The sequence below is a fragment of the Nelumbo lutea genome, chromosome 5 (assembly GCF_056320005.1).
Source record: "Nelumbo lutea isolate HS-2025 chromosome 5, American lotus-T2T, whole genome shotgun sequence".
NCBI lineage: Eukaryota > Viridiplantae > Streptophyta > Magnoliopsida > Proteales > Nelumbonaceae > Nelumbo > Nelumbo lutea.
In genome coordinates, this window is record NC_142688.1 from 16,060,131 (window position 1) to 16,072,570 (window position 12,440).

A 12,440-nucleotide genomic window follows, 5' to 3' on the forward strand; every position below is an offset into this window, starting at 1 on the left:
AAAGTGAGAAGAAGTTTTAGTATTTATAACAAATATGAAGGGAGGTTTCAGTCTTTTACCCTAAATTTTAAGGTGGTTGTGCGTCCTCGCCCCTCCACCTGTAATAAAGTTTGGGGTTAAATAAAAACATGGTGGAATTCATGAATTCTGATTTTGCTCTTCACGTAGTACATTGCAGCAATGCATTGATAACATCTTCCATGAATGACAACATGCAAGTATAGGAGATGTTCCCCCATAACGTTTTCAAATCGTCATTGATCTAGATGGTTGGATCATTTGGCCCGGAAATCGTTCAGGCAACTGGTTCCGTTTTACTCAAATCCAGAATCTGGTAAAAAATTGTAGAAAAAATCAACAAACCGTTGACTCTGGTGGTCGATCCGTCGACCCATTCAACGGTTTTGACATTTTTTTAAATTTTAATTTTTTTAATTTTGCTATCAAAATGGACCATCCATTCGAATCGGATGATCAGACCGTCGACTTGGAAACTGGTGGCCTAAATGGTTCCATTTCCGGGTCGTTTTTTAAAACGTTGGTTCTCCATGTGTGGCTGCTATCACATTCACAACAGGAAAGTCCTTTAATAGTACAACATAGACAAGAAAAATATATATGATTGGCAAGAAAATGCAGTTTTTTAGGTGGCAATGTGGCATTTGATAACACTTTTCAAAAATCTCTAAAAAACTTGCTTTTCAGAAGTAAGGGACATTTGGAATTAAGTCTATTTTTAATATCTAAAAAGAGAAAAGATGTCTAAAATGCTAAGACCCAGTCTCTAGGGGTGATCATTTCAGCCTAGCCCGCACAAGCCCGGCCTGGAAATTCTGGGCTTGGGCCTGAGTTTAGTGTTCAGGTTGACCCAGGCCCGACCCACAAATTTTAGGGCCGGGCTTGGGCTTAATACTTCAAGCCCGGCCCGAGCCCGACCTGGCCCGCATATATTTAAACTTACACATTTTGTGTATAATGTATACATATGTATATATGTTATTTTACATTATATTATATATTTTATATATAAATATTATAACATGACATGTATAATTTATATTATATGTAATATTTTATATTATATAATGAATAAAACAAGTTTATATGCATGTTATGTTTCAGGCCCGAAACTCTGGGCTAGGCCGGGCTTGGGCATAAGCTGTAGCCCTTATCATAAGTGCAAAGCCCGGCTTGGCCCAGCCCATGATCACCCCTACTAGTCTCATGTCTTATGGTCTTACCAAAATTAGACACATTTAAGATGTGATGAAATGACGTTAATGTCTGCATTACTGTCATCTATTTAATAATAATAGGTTATAATAAAAATATGTACTTAAATAATAATGTTAAATATTATTTCATAATATTAAAATTACTATTTAATAATAATAATAATAATAAGTATTATTATGAAATAATTATTTTTCAATAATTAATAAATAACATTATTTTTTATTTGAATAAATAATAACATCTATTAAATAACATATTGTTATTATTATCAACAATAATGGTAATAATAGTATTATTATTTAATAAAAATAAATAAATATTATTATAAAATAATAAATAATATAATTTTAACTTAAATCACAATATTATTTAGTTATTATTTAACAATATTTTTTATTGTTTATAATTAAAATATTTTTATATATTATTAGTTAATAATAAAAAATAAACAATATTATTAAATAAATAATAAAATTTTTTTATTTCAATAAATCATAATATTTGTTTACTAATATAAAGATGTTTTATTTAATACTTTATATTAGTTATAATATTATCAAATAGTGTATTTCTAAGGGTATAAACTTCATAGTTTCAGATTTTAGAAAATTGCTCAAATTCAAACGATTGTATCTTTTTAGAGCCTCTAAAATGTAAGAGATCATTTCTACTTGTTTTGAGATTTCAAACCCGAATAATAGCTTTGTGATTTTTCAAACATTAGACTTTAAATTTATGAAATACCATCTTAGTAATGGCATCTTCTTAGCAATAATGTCAAAATTTGAGAACACGCTCACTCCAGCGTGAATGAGTTAACTCTTGAAATTGACTTTAGTTTACCAAAACTTGTAATCAACTCTTTACAATAGGTGGGTATGGCTCAAATTCAGCTGAAGAAGAAATTATCCATCACCTAAGTGTTGGTGTTGGCTGCCGCCAAATTGTGTGTGCATTGGGAACATCTCTTGTATTTGTGACGGGAAGATGTTCCCAGTACAACTGGGATGTGCTGGACGACAGTTACATTTTTTTCCGAGGCAGATATCTTTTAATGATGTGTTTGGAAATGATGTAAATAAGTGTGAATGCAAATATGTAGACTGTAAAACGGTTCATATAAATTGTAAAATTGGGTTAATTTTGCACTAACAAATTTACCTTCTTACAAAATAGACTTTTAACTGTAATGGATGCAAACATGAACTTCAATAAAGCATATGCTTTTTTCTTTTATCAAAATCCCACTTGAATACAAATTTACTTCTTTTTTATTGATGAATTTTTACATCTTATTATCAATGTAAATATGTATTGGCCAGTCATTTGTCAATGAATAAATGTAATATTGCTAAACACGGGCAAAAGTGAACCAGAGTGTAAATTTATTCTGAACCGGGATTTATACTCCATTTGCCTCGTTTCCAAAGGCAGCCTAAGGAATTTGCATGTTGAATGCTATCAAGGCTTATGAAAAAGGTTCTGTACCGCAAGCAAATTGCTCAAAATCAAGCTTTTTTTAGTCCAAACATGCACTCTAGGTCATAGAAGGCTCACTTCAAAAGGGTTTAAAAACCTGCTATTTATCCAGGTCTTTCAAGCCCCAATGAACATGGCAAAATTGATCATAAAGTCCAAATTTGGAACCATTTCCTCTCGCCTGTAGGGAAGGAAACTCTTTTTTTAAAGTAAAGATTGGACTTCTGCCTACTTATTCCATGTCATGCTTTCTTATCCTTAAGAAATTATGTGATTTAGTGCCCATTTGAGAAGGTTTTAAAGATGCGGTTTCTATCATTCTGAGCAGGATCCCACATAGCATTCACCCCCCTAGCAGGATCCCACATGGGAACACTGTAAGCTGTGTTTGGTAAAAATCCGAAAAGCCAATATAAGCTTTCCAAATGCCCAAACCACTATTTGAGGGAGGTGAAAAATGCATCTGTTCTAAGCATATCAACTTGCAATTTATGCAGATGAGAACTAAATTTGTTAGTCTGATATGTAAACTTACACTGGAAAGATGGTTGTTTGCATAAAGATACATTGGAAAAATTGAGGATTTAGTCTGGCATTAAAGCTGTATGGTAATAGGTGATGATTATTCGGGTTTAGATGGATCCTTCTGGGGCTGTGATTTTTTCTCACGCTTAGAAAAATTGAGGATCTCGGAATGCTAAGTAGGTGAGACTGTTTAGTGGTACCAAAGTCTGTTTACATCTGCCTTTACCCACTAATACATTACTAAACCTCTTCTATTAGGGAAAACAAGAAAAGATGTTTCCAAGAGGATGCTGCACTGGATATGTTGATCCCAATGAGGGATAGAAGGTTACTAAAAGTTGAAAGCTGTCACCTGAAGCCAATTCTATGTGCCCAAATGCCGGTCTAGGTTAATGAAAAAAAAGAGGCAAGTTAGTGCATCCATTTTGGGATTATAACGTCAGACTTGGATATTACTCATGTTAACTTGTAGCCAACTCATTACACCAAAAAAATGAGTCTTGGTTTGATATTTTTATACAGCTGAAACAAGTTAAATGAAGTCAATCATGTGGTTTTGGGTTTAGAACCATTGGACATGGGTAATTTTGGCCTGAGAAGTAAAAGAAGTATTTACTAATTGAACAATCATATTTCAATTTGACACATGCAATGATATGATTTTGGCTTAGTGTTGACTTTTATGTCATATTCAATATTCTGCTTCTTCTAACTTTGCCAAGAATTTAGACCTTCAAACAAGGAAGGAATGCCTGGATAAAGTATTGGATTTTCGTCATGTATTTGAACTTTGAAGTATACGTATAGTAAGAACAATACAAAAGAAATATGTTGCCACTTTCTTTAGGTTTAATTGTACATAATACAATAAACACTATATGATTAGAAACTAATCCTAAAACAGTAAATGCTGCTGAAGAACATTTCAGTCTCAAGTTGGATTCTAACATAGATTTTGGCAAGAAAATATAACTAATTGTTGTTCAAATTATGCAACCTTTTCTTTGTCCTTTTATTTTTGTTTTTCACATTCTAAATCATTCATTATGAGTACACAAACATGATAAGCCAAATACTATTCTTGAAGCATAGTCCCTCCATACCACCTGTAGTCTTGAGCCAGAGCAAAATCATCATTGGTGATCAGAGTGCTACTATTCCATATAGTTGCAGTGTTGACCCTAGGAAATCATGCTATGATATTAGCGATATACTTAAATACTTCGTTTTTATTAATCATATACTTAAATACTAAGGCTACTATTCCATCCTTAGCGTTTCTTGTTATGTCCATTAGTGGATATTTGTCAAACTTGTTGATTTAGATATTGTCCTCATGGTTGTGCATGCAGATATCATTGTTCATTTTTATGTCTATAAAGTAGATTTTTTGATAGTAATGTCATCATAATCATCATCATCATCCAAGCCTTATCCCTACTATATGGGGTTGGCAGATTTTTTTGATATTAATATATGAAACATAAATTCATCTAAAGGTCAATTGAACAGGCTTTACTAATGTTGGTCGAATGTCTCAATCTCAGAATGATTTCACTGTTGCTTGGTTCATGCAAGGATAATAGGCATTTTCCTCTTTGTCAAATTCATCTCTTTTTTTTTTGTTATCATAATAATCTGTCTTATGAGGGTGGGCCTTGGCACAATGATTTGGTTGCTCTGTTGCGGCCTGGGTGACAAGGGTTCAAATCTTGGAAACAACCTCTCTGTATGTGCAGGGGTAAGGCTGCATACATCTGTCCCACCCCAGACCCTGCTGCATTGGCGAGAGCCTCATTCACTGGGCTACTGGGCTGCCCATAATAATCTGTCTTATCCTGCTTAAATGGCATTGACATGAAGCTTATTTGTCCAAATTTCTTCTGTTAAAGAATGAGTTGACAAATCTTATGTAACAACCTGGATCCTTCATTTATTTCCTTTTTTTTATCTTTTAAGAATTCAACTTGCAGCAGCTGACTCCTTTGTTCTGGTTTGTTCAATAACCTTATAACCCTTGCCTGGTTCCTTTGTAGCCTTCAACTTGCTCCATCATTCACTACTTTCCTTATTTATTAATGCTTCTTGGAGCTTATCAAGTTTCCTTGAATAAACTAAGTTATAAATTTACCCTTCACTAAATGCCATCCAATCATCTGAGCGTCCAAAGAGCAAGTGTGACACAAATGCAAATGTTGAGATGAATGAGTGACAAAACTAAAAGGACAGGATCAGAAATTAACTCATTCAAGGAACCCGGGAGTGATCTGTAGACTAAGATGGTTTGGTCATGTATAGAGAAGACCATCTACAGCACCGGTAGAAAGAAGTGATCTGTTTCATGTTGAATGGGATACAAGAGCTAGGGCTGACATAGGTTCAAGTAGTAAGAAATGATTTAAGGTTTCATAACTATATCTCATCTCATATAGTTGGGACAAGGCTTGGATGATGATGATTTGTTCCTTGATTGCTCAACATCTAATCCATAAAACCTGGGGGTATTATAGCTATACTATTAAACTGTCTTCATCTTTTGATTTTTAATGATACACCTATCATGAATGATGACCTTCCAAAAGATATTCTCTCTAGGTCCTAATTAATGACCCTTCCACTTCTTAACCATGTCAATGACAATGCATGATGTCATCGATTCTTGACAAACAAGATTCAAGAAGACACATCGAAGTCTTTTAGCCATTGAACAATATAGGAGCAGATGAATGCCTGTCTTTTCTTCCTGATAATGTACACATGGGGGGATAATTAAGACTTTATCCACTCTAAAGAAATTCAGAAGTGCTTTTTCCCCCAGTCAATTCCCAAACAAAGGAATTCACTCTAGAAGGCACATTTGAGAACCAAAGGATTCTCCTAGAGAAGCATTAGCTTCAGGTTTGGCAGTGATGGAATGGGAAGAGGATTTGGCAGAAAGATACTGGATGGTTTAGGATGCCACACTTGTTTTTCAATGAAAGGGGAGAGGTAAAACCCTGATTACTTTTATGGTTTCAAGTATCATATTTCATTCCCCCTCGGAAATGGAGAAATATTATCAATGAGGGAAGATATTGGGATATTGAAAAATGTCAGAGATGTTTGAATCATGCCCTCAAATTTGCAGTTCCATTCGCTGTTTGTAGTTTCTGGAAGCATATTTCTTTTAAAGATACCAGCAGTGAAGTTCAAAATTTGTTGTTTGCAAAAGGTTTGTGGTTTTCTATGTGAGCTTTTGGTGGTTTAATCTTGTTGGTTTAGAACATTTTGGACTAACATGCATGCTCCTTCATAATTGGTTGTATGCATTATATGAATATTTAAGCTTTCCATAATAGTATGGAAACTCTAACGTGTCTAAATTAAATAGGAGAACATCTAATATATTCCAAATAATTGCGAAGTTAAATGGTTTATGGTGCTGCTAGAAGCCTAACACATGATAAATGCGCCATTTCTTCACAATAGGGAACTAATGCAAACTAAAGAACTAAAGATTTGGCATGAAAGCCTGGGGGGCGCGGGGAGGGGGAGGAAAAACAAGAATATCACAATGCACTATTCCAGAATTGGATGGTTCTACCAACCTTTTTTAGTCCAAATAGGTTTGCAACCAGTCTTAGTATCAGTCCTGTTAATTCTAACACTTAAAATTGACAGTGTATTTGCAACATTTCTTTTTTAGTCCATGAAGCATGAACATGAATCTTCTCTTCTTAGAAAGTATCTTTTGTTGATTGACTAAAAAAAGTGCATTTTCTTTTGCTATTTGTTTATAGAAACATAAAACGATTTTAACCAAGTATTGATGTGGATCAATGTTGTTGCACTTGGATCAAACAAAAAACTGTTTTGATCACTGGGTCACTGGTTCAAATGATGTGACCATCTGGTTTGACTATTCTACTTGCTCAAATACAATCATGCAAAAAAGAAAAATTGAAAAATGGGAAATAATAACAGATTAACTCCTTAAAACTATTTTACATAAAAATGAGCTTAAATACAATAAGTATTATAAGTTATAATATATATTAAAGCATATATGGTATATCTGAGAAGCATTATTTCAAGCTGCATTTGGGCGAGGGAATTGTTTGACAGAGGTCTAACATACCGGCATGTATTCCAAGAGGCAAACCAGGCGGCAGATTGGCTGGCTCATGAGGCTCAAGTTTCTTCTTCGGATTCCTTAGCTTTTAATTTACCTTCTCTGCCTCCTCTGCTGCTTATCTGTTTTGCTGACTTTTGGGGATGCACTACCCCCTGTTGTGTGTAGTGAACTTCTGCTTAATTCAATAATAATAAAAAAAAAGATTTGATCATGTTGACATTTCTAATAAACAGGCAACATAGAAACCGTTTTGGCTGCTAGTCCCAGTTCTAATGGTCTGACTGCCTGGTCCAGTTTGATTCTGACAACATTGATGTGGATATCTAGAAGTTATTTCTTTCCTATATTATTTGTCCTGACAATTTCTTTTATTGCAGTTATGGAGAGTATCCGACACAGGATTTCATTTGCGATCTGTTGGTGGTCAGTTTCTAACATGTAATAGTGAAGGCGACTCTGTATTGGCAACATCTGCAGTAACTTCTGCAAGAGAAACATTTTACATTGAAAGGAACAGTGACAACAATAATAGTGTTCACATTAGACATTCAAGTGGGAACTATGTCCAGGTGTGATTTGCATAGCCATTTAAACTTACAGTTCATAGGGGTTCCATAGAACTTGTTCAAATTACACAGTATTGCACATGGCCATGGGGCGCATGCAGTGTGGTGGTGTGATTGGAATCCATCAGTCATCTGTGGGTCCTGAAGTCCTGATAAGATGCCAAACTCTAATTGGAAGTACTAGATTTACGTGCATAACCTTTATCAACAGTTGCACAAATCCCACCTTCATGGTGGAATCTGCATGGTGTCCTGCCATGGGGCAGTTGCAAATGCAGTGTGATGGTGTGGCTGGAGTCTATCAGTCATTCATGGGCCCTGTAGTCCTGCTAAGATGCCAAACCCTAATTGGGAATGCTAGATTTATGCACACATCCCACCTTCATGGCAGAATCTGCATGGCGCCCCCAATATGGACCCCTCTAAGTAGATCCCACTAAGATGGTAGTTTTTCTTTATAAAGGTTAGGTTGCAAGGCCTCTGCACCCAAATCCTAATTTAATGAGTTCAACTATCCAACATTTCAGATGGCAGAACAAGTTTAACAAAGTAGTCCCAAATAATGAGGTTTTGACGATGTTGGTGAACCTTTTGGACTTTCTTCCGGATTATTTCTGATAGTTATTATTGTTGTAGATTGGGTCAACTTATTGTTGTAGATCTCATTTGTTGGGTGGACTTAAGGATGAGTCAACCACCTGTAGGTGTATTGCTTTACAACCATGAAATTGTTAGACCTTACCTAAGCCACCAGAGAGGTGCCTTGGTTTCTAAAACTTTTGAATCACCACTTTATTTAATTTTTAAATGATAAATGTGTCACCTTATACTTCAATTTTTAAGCTACATTAGCAAATCAACTTGCAGCTGACTATCCAGGGGAGCCAGGATGGGGTAATAACATGGCCACATTTGAAATGATCATTGTAGCCAATAACTTGCATGGAGATTACCAGCTTGCTAATGGGTATGGACATGAAAAAGCCAAAGATGTTCTCAAGGTAACCATACATCCCCTTATTTTATTTATTTATTTTTTTTTTGGTACCAATCGTGACTGATAAATCTGAACTATATAAATGCATTTTCTCTGAAATTGCAGCGTTCCTGACATTGCTACTTAAATCTAGTTATAAATGTTATGTATAGGTAATGTTTTTGGGCTCAGACATTTTTTATCACATATCTTCAAGTAAAGAAAATGGTTAACAATTGAATGTTAATCTTATTTCAATATTATTGTTCTTCCATTGCAAGAGAATACTTATAGGAAAAATGTGCTTAAGCTGTTATGGGTAAAATAATCAGCCTTTGGACCTCCGCATTTGGGGGGGTTTTGGTTGAATTTTTGCAGCTTCTGTAATGACCAGAAAAACATCATTATCATTGTCCCTAAATGGTGTATAGTTGTATATATTGTTCTTCGAAAACCATTGTGATTTTGTATAGGGGGCTTGAGCCTTTCATTTAGTCATTTATGTTAATATAGTGCCTTCGTTGTCAAGGTGATGCCTAGGCGACAAGGCGCCCTTGGAGGCTCACCTCGCCCAGTTGCCAAGAAGTTTTGTATACTGTCTTATAAAATACTTTTATATTGTTATTTTTTTATATTATAATTATAAAATAGACATTATTAAACAAAAATATTCATTTTTTGTGTTTATAAACTAATTTCCTTTTATGATTTTCTTATTTGTTAGGGTTTAATCAACACAAACATTGCTAACTGCTGTATTGAACCCTCAAAGACTTCAAAATCTGAACCAATAAGGGAAGAACTTAAAATTTTGTCTAATCAACACATTTCTTCTTCCACATCTTCTTGTTCTTGTTCTTCTTCCATCTTTTCTGGTTGTTTCTGACTGTCAGATTGTATTAGGTTGACATAAGAAAGTCCGATTCTTCTGCCATTTCATTTTTTCATGTGTTTTTGTGACTGCAGAGGCATAGAAACAGTTTTGTCACACCAGAAGATTTTAGATTTCTGTCCAGACATGGAATAAATACTGTGAGGAATCCTGTTGGCTGGTGGATTGCTCTGGATCCTAATCCACCTGCCCCTTTTATTGGAGGAACCTTGGCAGCTCTTGATAATGCATTCTCATGGGCACAGTAGGTCTTTCTTTTACCTTTTCTTGTATAGTTTAATCTTTGAATTCATGCTCCAATTTTTTGGGAATTGGTTGACCCAGATTCACAAATCTGTGATGCAGGGTCTATAATATAAAGTGCATAATTGACCTTCATGCAGCTCCTGGGTCCCAAAATGGGATGGAGCATAGTTCCAGTAAAGATGGCTCAACAGACTGGCCTACATCTCCAGGATACATCTCACAAAGCCTGGATGTCAGATTTTCTGGCTTCTAGGTATTCCAGGCTTGTACAAAACCTGTGTGAAATTCACTTTCATATTGCAAGAAAATTAGTTTTTTGTGTACTCCATTTATGATGGTTTTGTCATGGATTGGTCAATCAATTTGATCACATAAAAGTTTCCTAGCCTAAAAACCCGCCAAACAGGATGGTTGTATTCACAATGTAAATGCTCTTCTATATGGTGTATGTTAATTGGAAACAGAAGAATAACTTGTTTGTGGATGCTCAGAATCATTTTAGTAAAGCTGAACTCTTATCTAGTTTCAATTCAAAATGTGCCCTATGTGCATACCAACTTGCATTTGTATGTACCAGTTAGTAGATGACCCACTAGCATAGACCTTGAGATATGTAGAGAAGTGTGGAAATTCTATCCAAATGTTGGTACTGTCATAAAATCTGAATGCTGCTTCCACATTGATATCACTGGTTCTGTGTTTGTCTTCATTTACCTCTCTCTCTCTCTTTCTCTCTCTTTCTCTCTCTCTCTCTCTCACACACACGAATGCACACACATTCACATCCATCCACCTATCACTGTCAGTGTCAGTGGCAGTCATTATTCCGTGAATTTCCACATTAATGAAACCAGTTTTGGACGTCCCTGTACTTTTTTTCATAGTCTGTAGCTTCCTACTTTTGTATACATCTTTCATCATTTTCTGAGTAATGACTTGACCCATATCAGAACCTAAAAAGGAAATAATATATTTTTCACAATAATTTTTAAAGAGAAGTTCACAGAGAAAAGTTGGATTGTAGGGAAACTGTGGGCTTGTTCCATTAAAAAGGAAAAGAATCTATTAATGTGTTAGTTGTTCCATACTCATCCAAGCAAAGCTCTACGTTGTCTTTTTAAATGAACCGGCTCTCTGTTGCTTCAAAAGCTAATCTACTTTATTTACTACCTCGTATTGTATCTTATTTTATAAAGCTCAGGCTTATGTGACTTGTTTCACTTCTTTGCAGGTATGCCAAATATCCTGCCTTGTTGGGCATTGAGTTTTTGAATGAACCGTCTGCCTCTACTGTTCCACTGGATCTCTTAGTTTCGTACTATTCAAAGGGTTACCAAATTGTACGGAAGTATTCATCCACAGCTTATGTAATAATTTGCCAGAGAATTGGCAATGCAGATCCATTTGAGCTTTATCAAACCAATATTAGCTTTTCAAAAATCGTGGTGGATTTGCACTACTACAACCTCTTTGACACTTTTTTCGTTAATATGAGTGCTGCACCCAGTTCATATACAAGAGCAGGCAAGCTCAACTACAGGCCCTAGACAGTGCAAATGGTTCACTTGTCTTTATTGGTAAGACAAGATATAGATCTAAGTCCTCTCAAAGAAGCCTCACTTTTAATATGATAGCATATGAGTTTCCCCAATTTGTAGGTTGTCTTCAAGTTTTGAAATATAGTTGTCATGATGTGTAAACTGGATTGGATTCAGGGGAATGGGTGAACGAGTGGAATGTAACAGGTGGTTCCCAGCTGGATTATCAAGACTTTGGGAGGACTCAGTTAAAGGTTTATAATAAAGCCTCCTTTGGATGGGCATATTGGACCCTCAAGAACGACAGGAAGCATTGGGATTTTGAATGGAATATGAAGAATAACTATCTCCATTTAGGTAAGTGTAAGTGTCTAGCCTAGTAGTATCTGTTCTCTAACAAGGATGAAAAGAGGAAAGGAGAAGAAGCTCACCTATTAGGTGTCCTATGCTTTTTCTTTCCTTATACTTTTGTTAGTGATCAACCATTTAAGAACCATTATCCAGTGATGGCCTCAGCCCTCTGGAGTTTTGGGAGGGGTAGACTGGATACTGACCTAACCTTGGCATTTTTTTTGGCACAAACTGGCTGCTCTCAGACTTGATCCTTCATTCTCATGCTTGTCAGCCCAAGATTTTACCATTATGTGCCATTATTTCATTTTCTTTATCTATTTACTCCATTTATTTTATCACCATGCCTTTCTTATATTAGGTCTATTTGCCATGTATGAACATATAAATTATTTCATGCAGGTGCTTCATCAAAGAAAAAAGTATCAAACAGTTTTGAGTTACTCGCAATGGCATGTGCTTCTTTTTATTTGTGCCACATATTGTGAATTGTGACATGTGACAAATAAGTTGCCTC

At 35.3% G+C, this 12,440-nt stretch overlaps 1 pseudogene; it reads left to right on the forward strand.

Moving 5' to 3' along the window:
• The first annotated feature begins 7,285 nt into the window (after positions 1 to 7,285).
• On the forward strand, positions 7,286 to 12,411 carry LOC148850594 (putative glucan 1,3-beta-glucosidase A; annotated as a pseudogene).
• The last annotated feature ends 29 nt before the right edge of the window (positions 12,412 to 12,440 follow it).